At 40.1% G+C, this 22,772-nt stretch overlaps 1 protein-coding gene across 28 annotated transcripts in view; it reads left to right on the forward strand.

Moving 5' to 3' along the window:
* Window positions 1-22,772, forward strand: part of SOX5 (SRY-box transcription factor 5) — a 724,053-nt gene that overhangs the window by 260,194 nt on the left and 441,087 nt on the right. For 24 of the 28 annotated variants that reach the window (XM_068949602.1, XM_068949596.1, XM_068949463.1 and 21 more), the window contains one exon: window positions 7,785-7,847. The gene's annotated coding sequence lies outside the window, so the exon portion shown is untranslated. Of the gene's footprint in view, window positions 1-7,784; window positions 7,855-22,772 lie in introns of all 28 variants that reach the window. The other 4 variants (XM_068949513.1, XM_068949562.1, XM_068949319.1 and 1 more) reach the window with 1 other exon arrangement.

A 22,772-nucleotide genomic window follows, 5' to 3' on the forward strand; every position in this document is an offset into this window, starting at 1 on the left:
AGGTAATGCAGTTTGACGGCCCCGGAATTGATCAAATCACTAATGGTAAACCTAGCACAAAAAGGCATAAGCAAGCTATGCTGATCTAAGTCTCAGCACCTATATGATTGTGTGTTGTCACAAACCTCTTATGGTTCTACTAAAATCGCCAAAGTTTCAGAGTTAAATCAGAGTAAGTTAGAGCAACAACTTCGCTGTGAGGGTGACAGAACGCTGGAACAGGTTGCCCGGAGAGGTTATGGAGTCTCCTTCCTTGGAGATACGCAAAAACCATCTGTATGCCCCATATTCCTGGGTAATATGCTCTAGGTGACCCTGCTTGAGCAGGGGGGTTTGGACTAGATGATCTCCAGAGGTCTCTTCCAACCTCAACCATTCTGTGATTCTGTGAAAACTTGGTTCCCGCTTTCTTCATAGTATTGTTTGTTTGCTATGTTGTTTATAGTTTTTATTTGAATACAATGGATATTATTTGAACTTATTTTTAAAAAGTATATTTCAACATTACTTAGGCACAAGCAGAGGGTAATGTGTCTAGCTTCCAGATAGCTTATTACCGTTCGAATACTCTGTAGATAAATTATATTAAAAGAAAAAAAAACCTGTTTCAGCTTCTGACTCATTCTAAATGGAGACTTAGCTCTAAGTAATCAAAATTGCTTTGGTTGTGCATTGCAGCATTAAAAGCCTTGTCCACTAATTGAGTGAAGCGGCTCCAGCGAAGCAGCCTTGCCCCCTCATTATGTGATCTTGCAAGTGCTGTTTGTCATCGTCGCTTGCCGGTCTCAATCTAACTGTACTGCTGGTGCAAATTAACGGTAATTCGTTATGACACGCTGTGTCCTTCCCGTGAAACAACAATATGAATCTCGTAGTGCCCCCACCCTGGCTGCCCTGTCCTCCCTGCACCTCCCAGATCTTTTTCCCACTTGGAGATGTCACCCGACTCGGCCTTTTAACTCCTGCCTGCTAACGCGTGTGTGGAGTGACGGATGGCACCCGGTGCTCTTAGAGATACGTAGAGATACGTGTCAAACAAAAGGCAGTGTTTTCTGGTGGCTGACGAAGCCTCGGTGCTGACGGGGTGCTCGTCCTTCAGAAGGAAGCTGTTGCGCACACGTGTGTGATCATCCCCCTTCTCCTGCCATTCACCGCCTGCACCTACAGTATGTTCAGTGAAGCCACAAAGGTCAGTAGGTAACGCTTCCAAATCAAAGTTAGCAAACGTGTCTTGCATTTTGATGTTATAGGGTGATTACCATACATAGTCACTCTTGATAAATGTTGTTGTTGTTTTATTTTACTTCCATTCCTAACTGCAAGAAACAGTGCTAAGGAAGGAAGAAACCATTAGTCAGGGACTCTGAACTCACGAATTCCAGGCCTTGCTCTGCTACAGATTTCTTTCTGACTTTGGGAAGGTCACTCGCTCTCCCTTAATAATAATCCCTACTTCTCACCTTTTTGCTCTGCTGTCCTTTTAAATTATAAATGATGTTGCAAGGGCCATCTCTTGCTTTGCATCTATACAGAGGCTCCTGCAAGGAAGCCCTGATTTCATCTGGGGCTTCTGTCCCAGATTCTCAGCTGGTGTAAATTGGCTGAGCTCCACTGCAGTCATTAAGTATGTGTGAGGGGTCTATGGCACATCATCATTGCTGTTTGCATTGCTGGAGAGATGGATCTTCAGCTAGTATGATCTTAGCTTCCAATTAAGTCTAATTCTCTCTTCTCATTTCAATTTTTTCCATTAAAATGAAAATGAGCTATTTTAAAATAAAATTAAATATTTCTGTTTTGAAATATGTTTTTGAAACAGAATATTTTCCTTTCCTATTTCTGCTGGGGAAAATTAATAAGGTTACATTTGCAATGTTTTGTAATAGATTTTTCACCTAAAAATCAACCTGCTGTCATTTCTCAATTTAAAATATTATTTGGGGAACAAAAGGAGGGAAGTTTGGGTCAAAATTAATAGTTTTCAACAAAATTTTCAGGAAAACTCAGAACTGATTGAAATCAAGCTCGTGGCTCTGGGCTCATCCTAGCTAACCTTAGACACTTATCTGAGGTCACTGACTTTTGAACATTGTCACCTGAGCCTTTCTTTGTAGTCAAGGCAGAGAGAAAATCATTTCAGCCTCATTAGAGCCTAATGTCCTCTAGGGCAGTCTGTCCATCTCCACCAGAGGGATCCTGGGGTGACAATGTTCTTAACCTGTACAGCTGAATTTAAGGTTGGATTAGACCTCACTCGCCAACAGGTCATTGATTTTGGAGTGAATTTTTTATTGATGCTAAAAGGTCTATAAGACCTGATAACGTGTTGTCATAGGAATATAACGGTAATACCTGACTCATCTACAATGCTATTCATCAGTAAGGAGGCTAATGCCATTGCCTCCATTCCACAGTTGAGAAAACTAAAGCAAGGGAAATGACTTGGCAAAGGTCAGCCAAAGAAAGGCATTGGTAGGTTTCAACTAGATGCTAGATCTCTCCCAAACTACTGCACGGTGCTCCAGATGGTACATAAGCTTGCACGACAGAGTTTGAGAAGCAGTGATCGCAATGCTGCTACGTCTCTGCTGTCCCTCCAGCCCCTGGCTCATATTGTTAGTTGGGACAGAGCAAAAGAAAGTTTCTCTCTTAACTCTTGGAGTTGTGTTTTCCTATGATAGGCTTTCAGCTAAATTCTTTCTTTCCCCTGTGATTTAGAAGCTTTAAGATGTGATTTCTGATTGTCTTGAAACCAAGTAAATAATCCCCTCTGAGAGTTCTTGTATAAAATCTCGCTATACCTTATTGCTAATCGTGTGATTTTGGGGGTTCTGATTTATGCCTGGCAATAATGTTTCTGGAATCTGATGCATCATAAAATATCCCTTATGGTTACACAGACTTTTTCATGACCAAGACTTAGGGCAAATGCTTTGGAGGCTGTGCCTCTGGGGTTGTGTCACAGAAGAGGGCTAAGTCAGGATGACTTCTGACCACAGAGAAGAAGGGTCAGTTTTCTCCCTCAGGTTCATGGTGCCCCTGGCTGGCTGCAGCAGGGCCAAGTTAACTAGTTTAATTTGAGCTCAGGTAAATCTATGCTACATGGAAACAATTTTTTTAAAGTATAGTACATACACAACCTGTGGTATAGTCAAAGTGATTGTTACAGGTGCTTGAGGATCAATTCTAGAGATAAGGGTGAGTACTCTTCCAAATGATACTGCTAAAAACAAACAAACAAACAAACCCTAAATTTTTCTGTTTGAGAAGGGTAGAATTGTCAAGATTTTTAACTTTTTGAGGTTATCATCTTTCCACTGAAAACAACAGTGAAAGTCCTACTGATTTCAGTATTGCAGGATTGAGCTGCAGGTGTTGCAGAGCACTTACACATTTAATCCAATGAACTCTAGGTTCCTTGAACTGGGATAAAAAATCTTTAATTTAGAATACATAAAATCATTTTTATGAGAGCTTTAACTTGTTTAAGTATAATCAGGTAGCTATGGTATAATTTAAATGGCTGATGTTTGTTATTTAATAATAGCAACTTACGTTTATATAGTGCTGTATATCCCAAAAGGATCCCAGAGGACTTTAAAGACTCAACCATAAAATACATAACAAAGTAAACATTAATTACAATTAGACCATCATTGGGAAATATGAAGATATTAAAATCTGGCAGTCTGAGGCTTGCTTTTGTTCTCATTTGAATTCATTAGCCAAGCTCACCCAGAGTGCAGATGGATTATTAGTGGTTCTGCCATATCTGATTTAAAAAAGGTTCTGTCCGATATTGTAGTGAGACCAGAGGAGGACAGAAAAGGGTGTAAAAACCCTTCTGACGTTGCCTGCAAAATCACCTCCACTCTTGTGAGTCACTTAAGTGAGATGTTATTTCTGAACTTTGAGTCACTTGAATTCAGCGCCCTCTTAGGGTGATTGTTAAGCTGCGTCAGGCTCTTTGAGGTTGGTTCCTTACTAGTTGGGAGGAAAATGAACAGGTTATCTCCTAAATGTCACACGTTTACAATACCAGAAAGAAAAGTCATACAGCCCTTTGTACAAACTGTTCTCTTTTTCTGTATGTAAACTATGAAAAAGTCTAAACTTCATCCCTGTTATTGCCATTATTGGATATCAGCATTAGCACCTCCCTCGGGTGAATGGAACAGTTTATACCCCTTGGAGTTGCTCTTCCAGACTTCTGTCGGCTCAAGTATTTGTGTTGTTTTTCCTTAACCAGACGTGGCCAAGGTTGGAGAAAAAGATAAAAGTTTGAAGGATGTTAATGTGTTGTACTGTAGCATCTCAGATGATTTGAATCTTTCTTTCTGTGGTAAGAGCACACAGGAACTGCAGGTAGGAATTGGAGACCCATAGCTGTAGGTACTTCATGGCCAAGTCCCAGGAAGGCAATGCCCTCCACTGAGAGCTCGCTCTCCAGGATGTACCAAACACCTAAAACAAGAATCCCCAAATGGTTTGGGAGGGCAATCACTGGAGTGATGGCACTACTCTCAGTAAAGTGCTGCTGATCACAAAGTAGTTGGAAAGTCCAGTCCTATCTTTGTGGATGGTTATTCTATGTGGTTTGCTCTGTATTGTTGCTTTTCTGACGTATAATTCTAGCCTAATCCTAAAAGATTCTCATAACTCCCTCAAATCTGTGTAAATTGTAAAGTTTTTGCAACTGTTAAGGCAAGTTGTTTGTTTGCACCCTAAGATAAAGTTAGATCGCTATTAAACATAGGCTTTACGATATCTGAGAGAGTATTGAAAATATGTATATATTTTTAATACAGTGTGCAAGAGCTCTTGCTCATCACGATGATTTTCAGTTTCTGAAAATATTAATACTCCCTGGCTTTTGGCCACAACATATGAAAACACTCTACTTAAATCATTTCTTCTTAAAATCATAGTTTTTCCTTCATCGCGGTGCTTGTCTTTAGTTTCTGTTTTTCTTTTTAACGCTCTAATCATTGTTTGAAAATTGTTCACCGATAGACTGCCTTGTTTTTCAGATTTGTAATGAAGCATGAGGGATTTTTAAATTTTGTGGTGAAAGTTTTGCATGGGTCTTACTGTAAACCTTTCACAATTTTATGTCTTTAATTTGTTTAGTTTGGGGAGATGGAAGAAAGGGAAATGATAACTGAGAGACAAATTTTCTGCTCCATTTCCTCTGTGCAGCAGATGATAACTCACAAATACAGATACTGTTATCCTCAAAACACTGAGGCCTAATTCATGACCACAGGTAGATCCACTGATTGCAGACTACAGACTAGGAAATAGGCAATAAACTTGCTACAGTATAGTCACAAGCCTGATTTCTGAGTAAAGTTGTACAAACACACTCAAACAAAGCTCAGGGTAGAACCTTCTGAAGTTCCCTCCCTCTACCACAATGATTTGCAAATCCCAGATCTCAAAATGAAAATAGTGGTTTAGGTCATATAGTTCTGATCCTCTTAGCACCAAACTTTTGGGATAAAAACAGACATAACTTCTGTGGAAATGTTATAAAAATGTTGTTTCTTTTATAAACTGGATTTCAGAGTAGGTTGGTGTATAACAACAATTGCGCTTATGCTCATTAGACCTTGGAACAGGACCCAGGTCTCTTCACACATCAGTGATATACAAACTACTAGAAGAATGCTGAGTTGGATGCTGTTCTATATGTCATGTTATGTTTGACACAACCTTGTTATAAATTCAGGTATATAGAACAAATTTACTTTCTGTATGGGAAAGTGTTGCTTTTACCTTACTGCTCCACAGCTTAATGTAGGGTAGGAAATACTCCCTGTTGTTCTGGTTAAAGTTGCCTTACTTTTTGAAAAGTCTGGATAGATCCTATCGGAAAAGAATTAGCTGTTTTGCCAACGGCATCATCTTCTCTGAGAGGAAACCTGTATTCTCCTTTTAGAAGGACTTTGGGGGAAAAAATGCATTTTTCTTTAAGTGGTCTGATTATTAGTTGGGATTTAGAGACTGCAGCCGTCATTATTAATCAAAATCATCCTGTGGGAGGATGCAGCAGGAAGGAGAAGCACCCTTCTTTCATTTACATAAACATAAATCTCTACAATCTGAGATTAAATAATCTCCCCAGGGTTACCAGTTATAGCCTTCTCTTCTCTGTGCCTATAGGCCATCTACTAAAAAATGATCCAGTTGCATGCTTATGTGGGTGACAGCCCTGTCACAGAATGCGACTGTTTTTGGTGAAGGTATCATTGGAAATGATTGAATTTTATGGAGTAAACATGGAAATGAAAGGGAGATTGGATGGAATCATTTTTTTTTTCTTAGATAAAAACAGATAACATACAAGTCATTTGAAATTCCAGTGGACTTATGTACAATGTGATAATTGCAATGGTTTTAGAAGGCAATAAAAAGGGAATGGAATTTAAGAAAGATTAACTCAAATCACAGCTCTAATTTTTCTGTGGTTTTTGTTTTGAGAAGAGAGGCAATATGCACTTTGGTATAAAGAATGACAACACATTAGTGGAAGTACATCTTTAAAAGTAAGCAGTCTTTGTGTGTGAGAGCGTGAAACTGCTGAAAAGAAACTGCTACTTTCACGCTGTCATATACAAAACTCATGATGAGCCTAGCACTGAAGTGTAAAGAAAGTCTCAATTGTTCGTCCAAGAAAAATAGCACATGACTTCTAGTATAAATGGCTCTGGGTTTAACTGTTTTACAGTTTGCTATCAATCTGTAAGACTCAAAGGAGGAGAGATGATGCATATGAGAACATGAAAGTCCTGGGATCTGGGTATGGAAATTTTTTCAGAATACCCTTTGCAAAACGTCTTTAATACTGTGAAGAAATATTTTAGAATCAATGTCAAGAGTGGGAAATAAGTGGAAGCTGTTATTACCGCACATTCTATAAAGCATCTCCTTTGTATGTATAATGTGGAGGAAATATAAATAATAGCTGATTAGTAGTCTTGACTTAAAGCTCTCTGTTTCCTCTCCGTATTGGATAAAGCTCCTACTGATGGATCAATCATTTAATCAATCTACTAACGTGGCCTTCAGCACTATAGTATCTGAGTGCCTCCCAGTGTTGGAACGCTCAATACTGCTCGGTTTTTCTTCAGTTACTCGGTACTCTTTAATTTGATTTTGTTCTTAGTTACTTTGATGTAAAACTAAAGCTACTCCATTGATTTTTGATGGGACAAACCAGGGTTTACGAGCTGAAAAAGCAGAACCGAACCCTCTTCTTGCAGTTCCCCAGCTGTTATTAAGCGTAGTAATAACACTTCTTGGATTTATCCGTGTAGTCTCCTCTTTTGTCACTGTTCCTGCAGCATCTCCCCCCAACCCCATCCTCCGCTGCTGCTTTGGGTGTGATCCAAAGGCCATGGGAGTTGATGTCAGTCCTAGTGCTCTCGATGCCCGTGGATCGGTTTTAGCTTGTCCTTTTCCTCCTTTTCTCCCCTCTCGAGACCCCAGAGGCTCCTGTGCCAGTTTACTGCTGCCTCAGTAGAGACAACTGATTGTAATTAAAGTTACACGTATTCCTGTGTTTCCAAGTATAAGCACCTCACCATACTGGGACCTGATCCCTCTCTTTTCCTTAATACCCGTCACCTGGCCCAGTTTAGTTTTCCCCTCGACAGCACCCTCCCCTCCTCTGGATGCTCCTGGGGTCTGTTGCTCTGACTGCAGCGCCTACGGAAAAGGTTTTGCCGGAGGTAATTGTGGCTCGGGCTTTGATACATGTTTTCTTTTTTTCTTCTCTTCAGTGTTGCAAGCAGAAGAAAACAGCAAGAAGAGAAGTTGAGAACTTAAACTGGGAGACTTGGCAGGTAGGAGGTGTGTTTCCTTGCTCGCAGCGGGGATGGGTTTCTGGAAGGGCTCACGCGAGCGGGAAGCCGGCTGGCTTGGCACTTGCCGAGTCAGGTTCGGCTGCCTGCTCTTGCGCTGGCTGCGGGCAAGCGCTTCGCTGCGCCGTGGCCTCCTCCCTCCTCTGCGGAAGGGGGGCAGAGCTACTTCCATAACCCAGGGTGGTTTGCGAAGAAACGCAATAAAGGCTGCGAAACAGCGGGATGTTGTAAGTGGTGGCAGCGCGTGTAAGTTACTTGGACAAAGTCGCCTGATGCCAGTAGAGGAACTGTGTCATGTGGACGACTGGGCTGTTGTTTGTGTTCTTGTAAAAAATGTTTTAATAAGTTCCTTGTGTGATATCTATAGCTTTCCTGCGTTTTCTTAATTTGAAGTCTCATTTGATTATTTTAGTCTCATTTCCTGTTCTACATAGTTTGCAAATAGGGTGGAGGTGAAAAACTATAAAATCAAGATGCAACACTTGCCTTCATATAAAAACTGTGTTGAAAGCACAATAAGAAGTTTGGGAAGCCAAGCACTGGTCGTTAGGAACGGTCTTTGTGAACTGCCGTTCTTGGAAGGCTTCCTTGAGGCAGATCTGAGGACAAAAGGCTTTTCTCAGGGACAAAAGCTACAGCTAGGCTGCCAGATTTCAAGCCTTCCTCCAAAGCTTTGCCGTGCAGGGGTTTTTCAGAGGAAGAGCTCAAAGAATTTGAAGCGTAATATTCCTTAACCTTGTTGCTGGAAAAAGTTGTACCACTTCCAAAATGTTCAGCCTGAGGCAGTCATGCATCATAGATGAATCAGCCTAAATGGCAAAATATTGGCGGGTTATGAACAACTGCAGGTAGCGTATTTAATGTGCTGTGTCAAGTAATCTTAATAACAGGTGTAGCTACTGATCCACTCGATTATATAACCCGTCCTGCAGTCTTTTGTAGGTTCTTACTGAGGCAAAGCTATTGATACATGAGATTTTCCGGGTTGAGACTGCCGTATTTGGTCCTGTGACGTTGCCCTAAAAAGATATAGCTTATATAAACAGGCAAGGTTTCTGCTTTAGGAATGACTGATGTTTGTACTTCTGTAGCTGCTTTTCATAGCACACGGTGACAGCAAGCACGCTTGATTTTCTCCCCCTCCGACAAATTTTCAAGAACATATTTTAATTTCGATATTCAGACATCCAGAAGATGTAAATGACACTAAAATGAGTATTGCCACATTTGGCATTGCCTGCTGTGTCCACCTGTCGTGCTTTGTCTGACATAGAGATAAGCAGCTCTGAGGGGCAGCGAGTGCCTTCGTTACTCGTCTGCACAGCGCTTAGTGTAATGGTGCTGTGCTGGCTTTTGGAGGGGCTCCTAAGCGCAGTATAACATGAGAAACACGTAACTGCTGTGACTGAGAGTTTGCAGGCACATAAAGCAAGCTTGGTTTCCTCCCAAAGGTCAAAGGAAGTTCTTTGCTGATAGAGAATAAATCATTTTGTAATCTGAAATAATTTGGTCCCTAACACTTAAAATAAAGCTCATCAGTACCAACTAAACTGCAGTATTGTAAGAACAGATTTTTAGTTGCAAAATTTTCAGTATGAGAATGACGTGTTTGTTTTCACTGTGTATGTCATTAATAGATCTCTAACATGAGCTAGACATGAAGATGGTTAGGGATGTGTTGTTTGGTTTAGAGGAAGTTATTTTCTCTGTGTGTGTGTGGGGGGTTGTTTTTATTTTTTTTTAAATTGCTAATGCTTTCTCAGTTTCTTGAAATTTTCAGAACTGTATAATGGCACCTGGTTGCTGCTGTGAAGTTGCATCATCTCAGAGCAAACCAGTGTAATGCATCAGGTTGTCTCACTGTGTGTGCTAGGTCAAGTGTTTAGTATTAAAGTTAGTTTCTGTGCTTTTTCTTAACAGTTTAGATCTCTGCTAGGGACTGGTAGTTAAAGTATGGCAGACTTCAGATAATATTTCACCCTCAGCCTCTGTTTCCATTGCCTTTGATCAGAAGGCATTCAGCTCTCAAATACTTACGTATTATCTTTTCACATTATACTTTTTTTCACAAATGTGCCCATTCACACAGTAGAAAGAGTTAAGGCTTTCTTGTTATCGTTCCTTAGCATATAAATGTTACCATAAACTCCAATCAAATTTGGACTGTAAGTGCAAGTAAGAATACAGAAACACAATCCTGCTACAAAGAGTTTACAGCTTAAGTGATAACAAGTGACATGGAAAAAGTGAAGACAGCTGTCAAAACCAGCATTTACATGTTTATGCAAGTATACGTAGAGATATACATAGCTTTGTTTTCCCTGCAGTTTAATTTAACATCTTTTCTTTGTCATATTAAAAAAATGACAGGAGATAGCTTAATCAATAAAAATTTGAACCATGTGGCCAAACTTGTTTTACTGATGAAAACGAAAAGCAGCCAGAGATTGAAGGGGAAGGAGTTGGATTTTTTTCTGGACAGGTTGTCTTAAAGTTATTAAAAACAAAATTTTCAACCTCTTCCCAAATAAAGTATAAATTTTTATGACTTTTTCTTTCTTTATGATTTTGATGAGAAAGAATGGGTATTAGTACAGTTGCAGAAACTTCCTCCATGCAGATGTGGTAAGGCACGTTAACTCTGTAGTCTGCAATTTGGACAGCTGTCGTAGGCTGGAGAGTATAGCTTTTTTTGAGGTGATGAAAAGGAGTTAGTCTGAGATTATATGCTGGCCTGAGATATTGCTTCTAGTTTGGTAAATAACATAGATGTGCTCAGGCAAATTCTCATTATGTTCCCGTTGTCTGTTGCAGATACATTTTAGGTCAACTTGAGGATTTGGGTCTATGTTGTATGTGGCAACGGTGAGAAGTAGGTTGGGAGGAATTGCTGTTACTATATTACTTCCCCTCCATAAAAGTCTCAAAATGAAACCTACTGCTAAACTGGTAATGTGCGAGCTCGCAATATTTGCATGCATTTCTGAGTGTGGGTGGGAGAGGGAGGAAGCCCCTCTTTTTGTACACCATTTATTTGCTGTGTCATCCTGAGTACTGAGATATTATTTGCAGGGATGGCTTGAGTTTTGTTTGGTTTTGTGCTGCTTTTTATTAAAATCTATGACTGAGGCTTGTTTGCAGGAGTGGTTTGTGAGGGGGCACCTCTGCATGTGACTGATCAGTACACTTGCCTGCTCTAAGGATTGTCATATTTGTGTCAAAGGAGCAAGTCTGAATTGTATTTTGTAATGTTTTTTTCAGAGTGTTCATATGCTAAGGTGATTACTAGTATATCTTGGTGGATTTCAACTGCAAGAACCTCTGGGTTGCCTAAGGAGGAGATTAGGATGATTTTTTAGCACTGAAGAGACTTTGGGGAACTTTCTTTCCTTGTCCCTTTGCATTGCATTAAGCAGACGCTCTAGAAGTTAAGAATCAGTGGATGACTATTCCTAGATGACCCAAGTTAAAACCACGCACATCCTCCACTGATATACTTGTGAGAATGGGACTGAACAGAAAATCGGGAAATGATAACTGAAGAAGCTGCGTGCAGCAGAAAACATGCATGAAATGTTCTTTTGCATGTCCTGTTCCAAGAAGCAGAAGCTTTTGTTTTTTCTTTCCTTTAAGTTTCAATGCAACCAAAAAAAGCTTTTTTTTACGTAATCTTCATGGGTTTGAGGATCACTTTAGGTAGGATGAGTGGTTAGCTCTTGCCTAAATATTGCGAGCAATGTAAATTTTGTGACTCTAAGAAAACAGAAGAGTAGATCACTGGTCAAATGTTATGTCTCCCTAAAAGCAGCACATTGCTAGGGCAGACAGATGTGATGAGATGGGGAGCAAGAAGGTAGTACTAGAATCTGAGAGAACTGTTATAAACCAAGGAATGCCTTTGGAACAGCCATCCAAAACTGTAATCCCATAGCTTATAAAACTGTTTCTGATTTCATCTTGCCAGTGAGCTAGTTATATATATATGTGTAGCTGGATTCTTTTTTCCTCTTTTGTTTTATGTCTGAGTGTTCCTGGTTGTTTTCCTGCTAACATATTTGCCTGCTTTTTTATAAATGCTTGTTAATAAAAGTTCTAATGGTTAAAAAGCATTGCTAAGTCACACCTGAAGATAAGCTATTCTTTTGCCTTCTTATTGCTTTCCTTCCTCCTATGAACAAGTTTTTTTTTTTTTTTTAATGTTTTGCATGGGAACTTGTTGGTAGGAGCATGATTTTCTTTCTGAAACCCAGATAATGGGAGTAAGTGAATCAGTAGTTAAAAGCCCAAGTATTTCATTCACGCATCCCAGTGGGAGGTCCAGCCGCTGTTTCCAGCCCTCGCCAGCCGGATCGGGAGTCTCAACCAGCCCTGGCGTGGCTGGGCCAGCTCGGCTATCAGCCCAGACGGGGCAGGGTTTCAAAAAAGGTTTCCCTTCCTTTGGCTTTGAGGCTTGCATGTGGGTGTTAACTTCGTGCTTTTTTTTTTTTTCTGAAAGGGGAAATACTCTTTATTTAGGGGAAAAAAGGAATCAAGAGCTTTTTTTCTGGTTTTCCTTTTTTCCATGCATGTTCATTTTTTTTTTTTCTTTCTTCTCTTTTTAATACTTGGAGGTGTAAGTCCAGCTTACCTGGAAGCAGTGTACATCTGGACTGTTTTTCAGAGGTGATAAGTAAGTCTGTTTTTGAAGCTGATGTGGTGGGTGGGCACTTCAGAACCTGTGAAAATCAGCTAAGTGAAGAATTTTTCAGTTTTCCTTAAGCGTCATTGCAAAGTTAGTTAAAATTCAAAAAAAAAAAAAAAAAGTTCATGCTATGGAGCTGTTACTCTTCACCAAAATACTGATCAATGTGATGGACAAGTCATTCCTGCTTCATCTCTCTGGCCATAACTGTGACCATTTACAGACTTTTGGGAACTTTTTGTCTCCCTTCCTGCCTCTGGTAAGAGAGCTGCTCAGTGAAGGAACGAGGCTACCTTAGTTATCAAATTCAGCTCTGAAATGCAAGTAGCATTCATGGTGTTTGTCCATGTGAAAAATCTTACTGTTTTTCATTTCCAGAGTTTTAATCATTTTAAAGAAAAAGATATGAAACGTAGATTAATTTAACCACGTGAATAAGTAAGCACGCATAAACACAGATTGATTTAGTCAAGCAAATTAACTGCTTAACATAAGTAAGTGAAAATGTACACGTGTTTTCTCTATGAAAGCTTTGGGGTTTTGGTCACAGAAAGACGTGACCAAAGAGAACTTGACCCTCTTGTTTCTGCATACAGGGTAAGACCTGCCCCAAAGATGTTAGCTCTCGTAGCCGATGCAGGTGTGTGTTTGCTCTACAGCTCCTCTGGAAGGAGCACTTCAGTTTTTGGTGCTTATGCTTCGTGGATCAAAGTGCACTTTGACTGTGGCTTCTTCTGAAGGAAACAAGATCTACCAGGAAGTTATCTGGATGATTTGTGTTGGTTATCTGCCACATGAGCTCACCACAGAGTAGCTCACAGTTGTTGTGCAGTTTCCTGATACGATGCAGGGAACTTCAGGTGCTAGAATGGGCCTGTGTGGTCAAGGTTGAGAGCAAGAGAAGGGAGAAATACTGAGCAAGAGCTCAGAAACTAATTTCCGGTCACAAGGCTTAGTATAAAATGAAGCATCTATAAAATAGGATTTCAGGATTGAGCTTTTGTTGTTGTTACTGTACGTACAATTAGAAGCTTTCCGGTTTAAGTCTGACCCATCCATACTAATATGCTGTCACCAGTATCGTTAGCAAGCAAAGTGTTGATAACGTAGTCAAAGGCACAGCAGAGTTCTGGCTCTTAAGTGTCTGGACTGACTCCCAACATTAGAAATAGGAGTCAAACGGCCATCACTTCTCCTGTGCTAAGATACACCCCACCATTAGCAGTCGGAAGGCAATTTTAATAAAATACATAGCCCTGCTGAGCTGGTCTTAGAAGATAAATAAGCAATGTAGAAAAGAAGCTTTTGTTTAAAAGTAATTATTTAAACTGCGTTACAGGTAATTTTCCTTTACCAGTAAAGCAAATGCTATCAGAATTTCAATAATAGCTGTGTATTACTTATCTGCATAACATGATATTGTCATTTCCAGGAGCTTAAAATACTGTTTTATTTTCATTTCTGTCAAATGCAAGGGTAAATGGGACCTGAATATACATATAAACATGGGTTTTGTAACTTATTTTTTGTGAATATATTTTATTTTCTAACATTTTTGTATAATAATATAACAATCTAATGATAGTTTCCTAAACTGTGGACTTGAATTATGGGACCAACTTAGAACAGTAGAGAGAGGAGCATTTTCTTATTTTCTGTTTTGTGTAAGTAAACTGCATTTCACAGTTAACAGAAACACCATTCTTTGAAGAGGTTTGTCAATAATAACCATGACTGCATGGGAATTTTATAAAATACATGCAAACATAGACAGACACTCAGTGCTTCAACCCATAAGTAGCTCAGAAAAAGCTGAGGTGTCATTTTTACCTGAGAGATTTTTCACCTCCAAAAATGAAATGGGTAACTCTGGCCTATATTCTCCATTTGTTATCTCAGAACTGTCCATGCAGTGTAACCCTCTCAAGTGATCATAAAGTGGTTTATTATAAGGAAGAGAAATTAACTAAAAGAGGAAAAGGAAAGCAACGTCTAAGTTTTCTTCAAGAAGTAACTTCTCTTTTTCTTTATCAGCGCTTTCACTGAGAGGATGGGCATTCTGCTTCATTGAAAACATACTATTTTGTAGTGTTATTAGGATATTTGTGAAATTTGTACTTCAGTTGTGGAGGAAAAAGGGATTGTTGCCTTGAGCATTTACAATCTCAAGCCCTGATTGTGTAGCTGAGTCTGCGTGGGGTTATCGCCTGTGAGTTCTCGGTTGCAGCTTTTGCTTCTAGCGGAGAGGGCTGTGGCACAGTTTGACTACCAGGATATATGGGGGAAGATGCCTGAGTGCTCTAAGTGCAGCTTTCAGCCCAACAGTATGGGGCCTAAATTCTTCCCGAGTCCCTAATCTAGTGTTTCCTGCTCGGTATCTCTAGGCCTTCAGACACATCTAGCCAGTAGGAAATAGAGGCACAGGGATTAAGTGGATTTTTAGGCCATTTACATCCGGCCGTAGTCTGTCTGCGCTAGAGTTTCCAATTACCCCAAATGGAGAAAACAGCATTTCCCTACTTCACAGAAGATTTGTGAGGATCCGTGTGTTTAAGATTGTGGCAGAAGGATATATCTGTAACGTGCCTAGGTAATAGATCAACTTAAATACTTTTAATAAAAGTGGACACAATAATTCATCTCTATGTCACGGGAATATTGTGATGCGTAGTTTTGTCAAGAAATGTGCAAGTGGTTGAGATTTTTTGATTAGAAAATGATACTGTTATAACTGTGTGAGTTATTAAAGCGTCTGCTTTCGCACTGAATTTTACTTGTTCACCTACCCACGCTAGAATTTTCATCCGCAGCAAATAACAACTTTTGTCCCACCTTTGGAAAGTTTCATCCCCTTTTCAAGCAATACTGACCCTCGACGTGTTTTCTTCGGCTCTGCCGTTTGGAGCGAGGTGGTCCTCCTGCCCGGGAGCGGCACGCGAGGCGGGTGAGCCGGCTGCTGGTGCTGGCAGAGCCGGCGCTGCTCTGTGGCCAGGTGGGACTGGTGCTGCCTCGCCAGCCAAAGAGCTCGCCTAAGACCAAGGTAGCGTAGCTGTTTGGAGCTGGCAGGCAGGAATCGAAATGCCATCGTCTGGCTGCGGAAAGAGCTAAAGATTTGTCTCCAACCGGCGACAGGAGCCAAGGTACTGTCGCCCGTTTTCTAATTTTAGAGGAAACACTGGCACCGATCTTACCTAGACAGACTCGTGTTATTTCTGCCCAGCCCAATCTGCTGCTGCAGGTTCTGTTCCAAGTTACTCAACCCCGTTTCTCTGCGGCTTTCAGGAAACGGTGTGGTGCGGGGGGGAGAGGGGAAACCCCTTCCTCATTTCAGGAGACTGGTGAAAGTTCTGAGTAGATTTCAAGACAGTAAAACTCATACTTAATATTAGCTCTCTAAAAATAAGCTTTTATGGGAATGTTATTAGTAATGCAGTGATTGATTTATTAAGTCCCTTTGAAGTGGAAGGCTTCTGTGACAATATGTACGGTGCCTGCATATAGGAAGAGTTTGTGTGTCCTATCACTTCGTGGCTTGGGTGCGGTTGCAGTACAGAAGCAGAAGTGGGTAGAGGAGTCAGCCGAAGGGAGAAGAGAGTGGTGGTTCTCTCCTCCGAAGTGACTGGAGCTTGTGTGATCATTACACAGCGTTTTCAGTCAAATTGCTCTGGTCTGGGGTTTTGATCTTGGACATAAGTCTTCAGGAAAAGGTATAAAGGGGCATGAAATAGCTTTTTGTTTTGTTTTTCCTTCTCTCCAGGTTCACAGGTCATCTTTGCAGCTTAGAGGCTCTGCTCTGCAAGGCATTCACATAGGCACCCCCCTCTCTGCCTCTTGCAGAGTTGCGTGATATTCAAGGTGTCACTAGAAAGGCCTACAGTAGGGAGCTGATCAAAAAAACCAAGGCTGATGTCAGGGTAGGTTTTACTGACACTCTAACTAGTTCTGTTTTCTCAGAACACTCTACAAAAGTAAGTATAGTTTATATGTATAGAAGTGTGCATATGTGTATATATAAGTTTGTGTGTGTTTCTGTACTCATTTTATCTTTGAAGAAATCAAGGCATAAAGAAGAGGCTGCAGAAGGTTTCTGTAGCAGAACCAAAAGTCGCTCAGAAGTGTGCTTTGGGATGTAGTTTGGCGATAACGCTTAACCTGATCTAAGGGGGGATGCTGCTGAAAGGGGCAGCCCTGCTCCCTCTCTCCCTCCTGCTAGGGCTACACGCTCTCACCGTTTCCCTTGAGCCAGCCATGTGCTCCCACGGGGAGCCTGTTCAGGAAGTTAAACAAACAGAAAATTAACTTTGGAAAACAGTGAATAGTTTTCTGCTGGTTTAGCTCCCTGAACTGGTTCATCGCGAGGTCAGACAAATGCCAGTGAGATGCTGCTTTTTGTACCATCTTAAACAGCGAGCGCTAAGGGATCCGTCACATTTTGAAAATATTTCTAAGGATTCTGCAACCAATAGTTTACCTGTACTTTTCTTCAAAAAACCCGTATTCACATATAGTCTGAAACTGAAGAGAGCTTATTATAATATAAATTATTACTATGCTATTAAAATTAACTTCTATTGTTGGGTTTTTCAGTCTTGTAATCATGACATGCCCAGTGCATAGCTATTCTGGGCATTACGTAAATAATGATCAGGAGTATCTTTTTGTCAAATGTGGCTGGAGATGGACAATATAGGGGAGCTGATATTCATCACATGTTTCAAAGGTCGTTTTCACCTTCTCCACTAAAAGCTATACTTGCTTCAAGCACATCTTGCTTGATGGAGGATAAGTTCTACCATTTTGAGAGGGGTAGTTTTTATTTATAATTGTGACCGTGTTTAGCCACATGAGGCTGTCAATCAGTGAGACGAAAGCCCAGTAGGATTATTTCTTTAAGTGGCCAATTTCCCCCTCCCAATCAAGGACAGATGAAAGGTCATGATTAAAACAGTGATTTCTCCCTAAATTGTAAGTTAACAGTTAGCAACTGTTTTTTACTAAGATGTCAAAACTGTATTTTATCTTGGGGAAAGGGGGAAAAAAAAGAAAATTATAAGTTCTGGAAAAATGTTGGCAATTTTCCAAATGGTTGTGTTGAAATTTATTTTAATTATTGTACTTGTGTCAGTTCCTAGCAGGGGTAAAAGGGGGAAAATAATTCAGTACAGTATTATGCAGCTATGGATTAAACAATTAATGGTGAGCCTCTGTATCCTATTAGTATATTTGAATTCATTATTTCAACAAATTATTTTATGAGCCAGTGACTAGTGGATTTAACCATTTATTTTGTAGTCAAAACAGAACAGAATAATGATTGTCTTGCTGAAAAAGAGCTTTATATTTTTGAATCTATCCAAGAAGTTAACCTGAGATGGTCCAATAATGCAGAACATCGTTGGAGAGTTATTTTGGAATGAAGTCCCAAGAGTCTAGCTCTCTTACGTGTGTGATCAAGCAACTCGCTGTTTGGGAGGGTGTAGGCAGCTATCTGATCATTACAACAGCTATAATCCTTCAAACGGCTGTGGATTTTTGCACAGTCATCAGTTTCTTGGAAGATATCTCAACTGGAATTGTACGTAATGCTGCTCTTTTGAATACATGTGTTAACCGGTCATGAGTCAGAGATAATACTCGTGACAGATCATGGCCTGTAGATAATCGACAAAGTGTCAGCAATCTGTGTGTTGAATTTTGTAGGTGAGGTGTATTAGTAATGACCAAATTTAAAAAAAAAAAAAAACTTTATCGAGAGGCTCAACAGGGCAAATTATTCAAGTACGTGAGGAAGAGCTCTGTTTTATGTCTCTGGGATTTCTCTTTGTAGTTAATGTTAGAAGCATCCTAAGACCCTCATAAGAGTCTAGTGGAATTGGGACCCAGTGTGTCTTCCTAAATATTATGTATTTTTCCCCCAAATTTGGCATAAAACTGAGGTGCTGTCTTTTTATGTCATTAAGTAACACATTTATCTGGACAAAGATGATAAAATGGGTAATGCTCTAATCTCAATAGCTTTTATTTTTCCTTTCAGTGTTTCTTCTGTAATGCTGTGATTTCCATTTCACCTTGAAGAATCCTGTGCCTTTGTAATGTGTTGTAAAACGTATATCATGTTCCACCACCGCAAGGGATATATAATCAGATACTTATGGCATCAATGACCATGTGAGGGGTACAAGTAAAACTGGATGAAGTCAGCTATCTTTGCCCTAGCACGCAGTTAATCCACAGATTTAATAATGCACAGGCCTCAGGAATGAAGTAGAGTTGACTGTACTTCAAGGATGGACAGTGAAGTGAATCATTTCTCTGTTTGTTTTATAGCTGCCAAATTTCTATCAAAGAAAGGTCCTATGCTGGATATGTATATAACCTCATGACTAGGTTTTGCCATTTCCTTTTGTTCTCCTATGCTGAGCAGTTATGAATTTTAAGTTCAAGTGAAGTGCTTCCCTTTTTTTTTTTTTTTTTTTTTTAACATGAGCAGATGAGCAGAAGATGATGGTGCCACCTCCCTTAGAAACAACTTTCAGGTTTGCTAAGAGAACTGACTACTGCTTTTATTTTTTAATATGCAAACACTTCTTTCGTAGTCAATGTAAATTTAGTTCTTAAGGCTGCAGAATATAGGCAAGATGCTGAAACAGCCTCCAAAATGTGTGTGGGGCTGTGGTGGTCAGGGAATTGAGGACTTACTCTGCTGCCTATCTGCTGCATACCGTTCTGTTACTTTTCCACTTCTGGGTGAGTCGCATAAATTTATAGCATTAGGCGGTTGGACTATGAATGAAGCATGAGAAAATTGTTCTCAGGATTTTTAAAAAATATCGAGGGTGTTGATGAGAAAATAGATGTGGTGCTAGAAGCTGTTGATCACTAGGTGTATCGCTAGGGAGAAGGGCTAGAAGAAGAGGTGTTGCCCAGGCTGGTTTTGAAGAGGGGCATGCTGTCCTTTTCCTCCCCTGCTTTGCTAGCCTAGATTCACCGAAAATGAGGCATTTCATGGCTTGGCTTTAAAAAATTGCTTTATTTGTCAATATCTTTTCCAATGGCAGGATGAAATCAGAGGTATGTGGAAAGGCAGAAGGTTTAGGTGTTAGCTGAGAAGAATATTTCAGGGGTCCTGATTTTCCTTTATGTACAGATAGTTAAAGCTCAAGGTGAGCCAGACAATTGATGTGAAGAAAAACATGGGAATATGGTGTTGGGAACACTTGCTGAGTGTATGTGCATAAAAAATATAAACAGTAGCCCATTTAAAGGGATGAAAAGAAGCGGAAAAAAAAAAGTAAATTTTACATCCACAACCCTTTCCTTCCCCTTTGCTACAGGAGAGGGGGAAAAAAAGATAATTTGTTTCAAAACCTTTTCTGACACTCTTGTGTAATGATTTATAGACAAGGTGTACTGTATACAAGATCTTTTACTGGCCGCCTTGCCAATGAATTAGGGCCCTATTCTACAAAAAAAATATGTTAGCACTTTCTTTGCAGCTATCCTAGTTTTCCGTGGTGCGGAAGTCGAATGTAAATTCTGGCTGAATTGGGCCCTTATGGAAGCGGTGTTCAAACAACCTGTGAGGAGAAGAGAAACCATTCAGCCTGTGGGCCTCTGCATGTTTCAGAGTCCTTCGATCATTGCTATAATTCTTTGAAAGCAAACTAATAAAACTTTCTTATTGACTTGCACTTGTATGTGCTTTGAGCATTTATTTACAGTCTACCATCAGCAGATTAAAAATCAATTAAAATCCATAAAAACAGCCAAAGTTACATGCTTCTTTTTGCTAGTAAAGATTTTTTTTTTAAAGATTTTACATTAATACTTGCTGCTTAGTGTTACTGAAGATAATGAATCAGGTTCAGGCAAAGCATGCCTCTTTAACTGTGCAGCTCTGTGTGTCTTTAACTCTACAGAAGCCCTGCTAAGAACCTCTGTGCCGCTCGCCCTCTGCAAAAATAGGAGAATTTATGCAATTCATTTAACTGAAATGGAGATGTTGAAAGCTCTCCAATACTATTATGATAGATGCTATTGCAAACACATAGGGAAAACAGTAATCTTAATGATAAAATGATAAGTTTAATGCCAGTACATTAAAATTGAAAGTGGATTTTAGCACCACAAATGTATTAAAATAAAGGAGACTTTGATTTGTAGTCATCCTTTTCCATGAAACTCTCACAGATTAATTTGGTTCCATCCTGCAATTCAGAGAGAGGCTGCATGGTCTCAGGGACTCGGCCCTGCCTGGGACTGAGGAGACCTGCTTCTGCCAGTGACTTGCTAAGGGAGTGCTTTTTGAGTGTGTGGGGGAGGATTTTTTTCCCTCTGTGTCTATTTGCCTTCCATCCTTTGTGAATTTAATCCATGTAGACCAGAAACTCTTGAACTCAGTGCTTCTTTTACATTTCTTTATAGGTGTATGCTCCAAAGACTCTAATGGCAATAAATAGTTGTGATGTTTGTAATAATTATTTTATTCATTAATAATGATTGGAAGGATATAGTCTAGATTTCTAACTTCTGCTTTTATTTGTCCTTTCTGTTTTATATATCTTAATGCAATGTTTATTTTAAATGAAATTTACAGTAGCTAGAGAAGCCACAACTTTTGTGTTGTAATGATGTTTGAGTATGTACATGAGTAATGCAGAAAACCAAGCACTGAGAAAGTTTTTTTTATTTATTTGTTTGTTTTTTATTTTTTTAAGAAAGAATTAAGGTAACTTGTGCAAACTTAATTTGGTCCTCTTGCAGGTCTCCATGTTTGTACAGTGCTGATACAGCAGAGTGATGTAGATAGGAGACTACAGAAAAGCTGAAAAGAAGGCAATTGTGTTTTCTGAAAAAAGATCTGAGTAACGAAATAAATGAGGGAAGATGTTTACACCAAATGCTGAGAATAAGCAAAATATCAAATGACTGTTCATTAAGCAAGCAGAATCTATCCTGTGGGTGACATTTTATGGAAAAAAGATTGGCATCATGTATTTATAGACTACCATAATGCATATTCACAAGACAACTGAATTAAGATTGCGTACTCAACCTAGATCTCACATTTCTCTTTTTCAGTTCTTTGCTTTGCAACCTCAATAGTGTTTGTGTGTATAATTTCCTGGAAAACCCAGAAATGTCATCCTGTTCGTCGTATTGACTCTACATGATTCATTATCAGTGCCAGAAGCTCACATCCAGTCGCAGAGACTTTTGCCTCTGCTTGGAGAAATGAGTCTAGCTAAAGGTTGCTGCCCTCTGATCAGGCCAGAGGGAGGGACAATTGGTGGGGTGCTGGAGAGAACATCTTGCCAGTTTTTCCTAAGCGGTTTTCCCTGTTTAGCCATCTCCTCCAATCAATTTGTCTTGTCTATACTGTTAATGGTCTTCTCGCTTTAGTGCTGTTTTCCCCCCTAAGTTACCTCTGGTCTCTGCTTCTCAGCTCAGAATCGCAGCACTCCCTGCTTGTCTTCATCTTACCCTTCCAGACTATCAGTCAGTTTTTCATGTTCCTAGTTTGCCCCACTACTGCCCGGCTGCAGCCTTCAGATACCTGCTCACATTATTCATCTGCCCTAGCTCCAGATCTCAATATCCTTCTCTCTCCTGTCCTTCAGTTTGATCGTAGCAGTATTCCCCCAGCTCCTTGTTTCACTGTTATTTCTAGCAACTCTTATTTTTCTCACCTCCCACGTTAAATAATTTCCTCACCTTGCCATTCCTGGTCTCTGTCTTCTCCCAGTTTCTATTTCCAGACTTTCCACCCCAACGCCACTTTTGTATCTCAGACCTTGTTATTGTTCTTGCCTTCTCTTCCAAGCGTCCGGGCAGCCGGAGAAGGTGGCAGCTGGGCCTCTCCGATAGGAAAGCCATGCTCCTGCTCGGCCTCTGTGCAAGACACCGTTCTGGGGGGGAGCCCACCTCCGCGAGGTGCCTTGGTTAGCCCCGGATGTTGGGAAGGGCGAGCACCTCCCTGCTGAAGCCAGGATTTTCCCAGCCTTTTGCTGTTGATCCCCAGGAAGTCTCTGCCAGCTTTGTGAAATTGTTCTTGCAAAAATGCATTTGTAAAGCAACTGGATATTTTTTAAGTGACAGCAGGACTTTTTTTAAGAATTGGCAGTAGTGCAGTTTCCCCAGTTGTATTTTCTGAAAGTTGTCCTGAAATTTTCTAAAGAGTATCAGTGTCAGCTAGGCACCTTTTATTAAAAAGACAGCTGCATTTC

Source organism: Struthio camelus, chromosome 1, assembly GCF_040807025.1.
Source record: "Struthio camelus isolate bStrCam1 chromosome 1, bStrCam1.hap1, whole genome shotgun sequence".
NCBI classification, from domain to species: domain Eukaryota; kingdom Metazoa; phylum Chordata; class Aves; order Struthioniformes; family Struthionidae; genus Struthio; species Struthio camelus.